A 6000-nucleotide genomic window follows, 5' to 3' on the forward strand; every position below is an offset into this window, starting at 1 on the left:
TGTGTCAAAACCCAGCCCTATTATGGAGTACTTTGCAAATAAATATATGAAAAATCAAATATATTAAAAAAATTGTAAATGTACAGTACCATGATAACATTGCTGTATAGTAGCAACAAATGATTTTCTTAAAAGAACAAATGCCTAAATGTATCATGAGAGAACTGGCAAAATTATATATTTAATGTAAGATCCATCATCTTTTCCATGTGCAACATAAGTTGTAGTTAATTCAGAAGAAGTAGTTTCTAGTTCAACACAATTTAAACAATCTGGTTTGCTTCAGTTATAAAAACAATATGTGAATTTTGTGGGTGAGGCCATGCTCAGAGGTCCACAGCTCAAATAAGCCAGAAGATCTTGAGAAAGACAGGTCTGTTGTGACAGGGTGTTCCTCCATGTTGTCTTAATTTGTATGGGCTCTGATCTCTTAAGTGTGATGAACGATTTGCTACAATTCTGGGAGGAACCTTGTTATTCCTCAATGGTATGCTAATTCAACTCAAGTTTAGTCTCAAATGTTTTGAACATTCCTCTTTTTAGGATCTATAACCCAAATACATATGCATACAGTACATACATTTGACATGATTTTGAAGGCTAGCATCACTATTATTATTGCTCTAAACTAAGGTGAATAATACAAATGAAAATGATGCTTCACATTAAGCAGTGTTTAAAGGAGAGGTGTGCAGTTACTTTTCAAAGTGATCAGATTCATGATTTTAGCCTGTCAGAGGATAATCCAAGCGAAAAATTCTGCTTACTTGCACTGAAGGGGGGAGCTGAGCCATATCTAGGGACCAGAAAATCATAAAGACTTGTGCCTTTTTTGACTTGGTCCAGTTAGCAACCTCCCAGAACAGCCTAGCAACCGCATAGCAGTGGCATGGCAACCACTCACAACACCCTAGCCAAGAACCACTCACTTTTTTTTTTTTAGAAAATCTAGACATTCCATTTTTTCAAATGTTATGGAAGGTTTACTGTGAAGTTTCCACCAATTGTCGACAAGAGAAAGCCATGAAAGGACCACAGACCATAGAAGGACTTTAAAAACGAGATCAGGGACTTAGGGTCAATGGTTTTATTTCGTTAACTAGTATGAAGACATGTAAAATAATCTCTGTGTAAAGTCTGTGCTGAACCAGGCAGCCTTTTTCTGGCTAACAAGTGTATTATTCCAGTAAATGTTCTTCAGTGTGAAGTTCAGAAGCACATGACATGAGCATGCTTGAGAGCCAGGGCTCTTCAGGAGGCTGTGTGTGTGTGTGTGTGTCCACCTGCACAGACCCTGGCTGTAAATAGGGGGCTCTGGCTGGTGTGGCTGCAGGGTCTGAATTGGGTCTGCATCTATGTGCAGTGGCCAAGGTCAGCACATCACCACGGGGCAGAAGCAGAGGCAGGGGCAGGAGCGGGGGCGGCTGCCTAAACACCACCACTACCTCTTCTGTGTCCAATAGCAACTGTATCCACAGAAGGAAGAAGTGTGCACTCTGTGGGCAACTGCCAACACTGACACAGACAAACACACACTAAAACATATATATCACCGCTGATGTTTGTGGACATGCACAAACACATAAAACTACTGGAGAAATGGAGCTTTGTAAAGGACAGCTGTGAAAGTACCAAGCGAGAGCGATGTGTTCTCAGACTGCAGGCTTGGTATTATGTGATCTCCGCTCAGATCTATTACCTGGATCGTTTTCCCTCACAGGATCTGACTTAGCAAAGGTGGAGCTGACATTTAACCCCCAGGAAACTGCTACCAAAGTCACCTGAACATGAGCGATGGGCGTAGATACGACTACCCAACTTCATTAATAAATAATATACAGTCATTCACACATTTTCCTCTTCTTTCTGAGAATTTCACAGGCTTCACTGTGGTTTAGCTAGCAAGTGTTGAGATAAATGCTCTTTTCCTAAATTTATTGCACTGTCCATGTGTCAGCATTTTAAGGCATCACAGTAATGCTTAGTACCTTTTTTTCTGTTGTAAAAGGAAAACTGCATTATTATGCCCCCCAAGATACCTTGTTTTAGTCATATTCTAACACAGGATCACATACATTCTCCACAGAGAAGGAATTTCCCGAATGCGCTGTGAACTTGAGTAAAAAATAAAATCCAAGAATACAACAGAAGTGGGAGAAATGTACTGTAAGTATAGTAAAATTTCATTCAATACTAAAGGTGCGGACACATTAGCGAATTTTCGCAGGGCAAAAAACATCCTTAGTCTTTTGTCAATAGAGTAGCAATGTATAAAGCACAGCTCACACAGCAGTAACTTCCAAACCAAGCAGCTTTTTGCTGGTCCATGCAGTGAATCCATGTGACCAACTTTAACTTTGGCGAAATATTTTACCCTCATGCAAAATTCCAGATTGTGTGGATTCCTATTCAATTTCACCCATAAAAAATCTCAAAACAACAATAAATGTGACCATGCCTTTAAAAAAAAGTTTGATGATTTTAAAATAGCTTCGCATTGTTACAATATCAGTGGTATATGTAAATAAATTGTGTACTTTTTCCTCTCTGTTAATATCCCCATTTGACAGCTCCAAGACTTTTGTTAAAACAACAGATCAAACTTCCTCAGTTCTGTATTCCCTGCCTATAGACAGTCGGATCAACAGATGGGCGGCACCAAAATCAAAATTGTATTATGGGTGCCCTTTTTCTCAGTCATGTGGCAAGCCAATTTATTAAAGCTCATATTGCCAGCTGTGAACTCTTTTTTAAGTGCTGTAAAGTATTCATTATTTTACCTAATACATATGTGTTAAGTATTATTAGAGTATCACGCTATTAGCTTAGCAACAAGCTAATCTTAAACTCTACCAAAATCAAATGCAAGGTGTTTCTCCCGTGGGGAGCACTATTTGTATGACATGCAGAGTTGCTGCCGACATACAAAGTTTAAAATTAGTCACATAACAGTTAGGATGCTGCCTAAGAAGACAACTGCCTATGTAGGCAGTAGGCAGCACAGCAGCTCACTAGGTTTTAGAAAAGACATTATCGAATATCGTCATATAAACCATACTCTTCCCTTATAAAACGTTTACCATGATTTTACTACAGTAACTCTAGGTATAGTAACACTAACTGCAGAAACATAGTTAATTTTGGTCTAAGCATTACATTTAGTACTCATCCATGCTGGTTTTACCTGCTGTTACTAGGGTCTTAACACAAATACCACAATTCAACTATAGTTGCTATGTGCGAACTATTGGCAATTTTAAGAAGGATTTATTTAGGGAGTTTCAGCAGAGCTGAATGCAAACCCAGCGCTAATCAACCTGTCATAAGGAATGATAACAGCCACTGGCATCATCTGAAGGGCCAAATACTGTATACAGAGCACACCCATCGCCCAGACACATGGCCACAAGGAGAGCATTGGGTTTGTGTTGAACCTTTTGTTGCTCTTTCCCCAGCCAGCAGCCTTGGTTTAGTAGAAGAGAGACCTCCCCTTGTTTTCAAGCAGCTCCACCCCTCCCACCCAGACTCAGGGTTGGGAACAGTCAGTGCTGTTCATTGTGGGGGCTTTCGGTACATGGAGGAGGCTGCCAGCAGGTAGCCATGGCAACAACATTGCTTTCACTCTCTACTTTTTTGTGCTTTAAAAGGGGACTGTGGAGAATTGGAGGGGCCCTCATCACAGGCCAAATTAAAGAGGTCACAGTCATTTGCTGGCACCAGTTGAAATAATCATAGAGACGGATGTGTTGCAAAGCAACGGTGAAATGGAGGGGAAAAATGAGCATATTAAGCAGACAGCTCGTTCAATTGTAATTTGATTAATTTATGTTGCAAGTGGGAAATTGGAAGAGAAATTACAAGAAATGCATTTGTCAGAAGAGTTTGGGGTAATTACGAGCACAAGCATTCTACGTTAACATAAGGGCACAGCATTCATTTCAGACCAGAGTTGACTTGGTTGGGTATGCAAACATCTAACTTTAACGAGAAGTGCAGACAAGCTTTATCTTTCAGCAAACACCACAAATCAATAGCCATGTGTGCCGTTTACTCGAACACTACATATTTCCAACCAGGAGGGATTCACCGTTCTGCATGCATGCTTGCAGCGTTCTGCGCACATTCTGATTTTTACAAAATTTCTTGCATAGTGTATGAGCCAAACCTTATAATCCAGATCATGTATATTTACATTTTGGCAAGGGTTAAAATTCCACAAGCCACAAAACCCTTGATTCTGAGTGGGTCTATTTCCTGTATTTTCATCAGCTTTTTGTGTCTTTAACTCGGCACGGGTATAAAACAGGAAAACCGATATCACTGTAAAATGTATGATACTAACCAGGGCAAGTCACTCAAAGCTGCTTATTTTTATTTGGATTTTACTGAACTTAATCAGGAGTGGAATTTGATTTATTGCCCATCTAAATCAAACACTCGAAGAGGTGCACGCAGCCAAACCTGAGGTGAATTGCTGTAAAGAATATTACAATTAGATTACATCACAACCAAACCATTTCTATTTTTACATTCTGATTAAACACAATCAGGAATTTCCAGAAGAAAGGTCCAAATCTGAATGTAAGGCTTCCTGCTCACGCAAGAACAGTTATAGTTTATGATGGCATTGTTATAGTAAGCTTTAAGAATCCTTTTTCCACTTGCTCTTTCTTGGCAAAAGCATTTAGTTAAAATATCATACAAGGTCATTTTGGGTCAGTGACGTGACACTCACTTTTTGGGTACAAAAAAAATACATTACAAATGCACTTCATACATTGAATGCTCCTATATATAAACACACACACACACACACACACACACACACATATATATACTGTATATATACAGTCAAACCAAAATTTATTCAGACACTTTCAACATTTCACACATATTAATCACAGTTTATTCACAATAGTTTAGAAAATGGTAATAAAATATTACAAAACCTCTTAAACTGTGTCAGAACAAATTAATCTTGATGATGTCAGAAAACACTCAAGCAAAACATGGTCAGGTCAAAGTGTCTGAATAATTTTTGGTCCCAAATTTTTATCAATTTTAATGGTAGTCCACTGTATGAAGAATTTTTGGGTATAATATGTCACAGTTTACTTTATTTTACTATCCTCACTTACATAAATGAACTAGCCTATGGTGTCCTGCACCCACTAGTAAAAACAAATATCAAAAATTATATCTGGTGTCTGAATAATTTTTGGTTTGACTGTATACACACACACAAACACAAATGTATATAATGACATGGGTATGACATTACAACGAGAAGGTGATTTATGAGGACATTTTGAGTATCCCCATATTTCAAAAGGCTTATAAATCATTCAGAATTAGTTTTTTTGAAAATCTAAAAATGCATAAAGTTTCCTATAGGTTTATTGGTATATAGCAGGAGTAGGTTTATGGTTGGTGTAGGGCGATAGAAAATACAGTTTGTACAGTATAAAAACCATAACACCTACGGAATGTCCCCACAATTCACAAAAACAAACCTGCGTGTGTGTGTGTGTGTGTGTGTGTGTGTTTATATATTGTAGCATTCAATGTATGAAGTGCATTTGTAATGTATTTTTTTTGTACCCAAAAAGTGAGTGTCACGTCACTGACCCTTAATAAAACTATATATATATATATATATATATATACATTTCTTTTTTATTATTATTATAGTGGAGACTCTTTTACATTATTGACCCAAAAGTGTTTAGTTAAAGTCTCAAGCTAATTTTGAAAACTTTTTGAATAGCTTCAATTTCTGGTCCCTATATAACTGAAATAGCTATGGCAACACCCAAAAACAAATCATGATACTGCTACACTAAGTGTGACATCTCAAAGGAAAATCTAATTTTTGCATTGTCCACTGATCTTAAGCCAGCATCATTTAGCATCAGACCTCATTTTAGACTATGAGCTATCATATTTGCTTTGTTTTATCTGCTGTCAAAACGGTAATTCATGGCTCATATACAAACGCAA

The 6000-nt window shown here is 37.8% G+C and overlaps 1 protein-coding gene across 1 annotated transcript in view; it reads right to left on the reverse strand.

Annotated features, from left to right (window-relative positions):
• klf12b (Kruppel like factor 12b) overlaps nt 1–5539 on the reverse strand; it is a 66967-nt gene extending 61428 nt beyond the window's left edge. The window contains exon 1 of the mRNA XM_016292259.1: nt 5518–5539. The gene's annotated coding sequence lies outside the window, so the exon portion shown is untranslated. The remainder of the gene's footprint in view (nt 1–5517) is intronic.
• Nucleotides 5540–6000: the final 461 nt, after the last annotated feature.

Source organism: Sinocyclocheilus grahami, unplaced genomic scaffold (genome assembly GCF_001515645.1).
Source record: "Sinocyclocheilus grahami isolate Dianchi unplaced genomic scaffold, SAMN03320097.WGS_v1.1 scaffold283.1, whole genome shotgun sequence".
NCBI classification, from domain to species: Eukaryota; Metazoa; Chordata; class Actinopteri; order Cypriniformes; family Cyprinidae; genus Sinocyclocheilus; species Sinocyclocheilus grahami.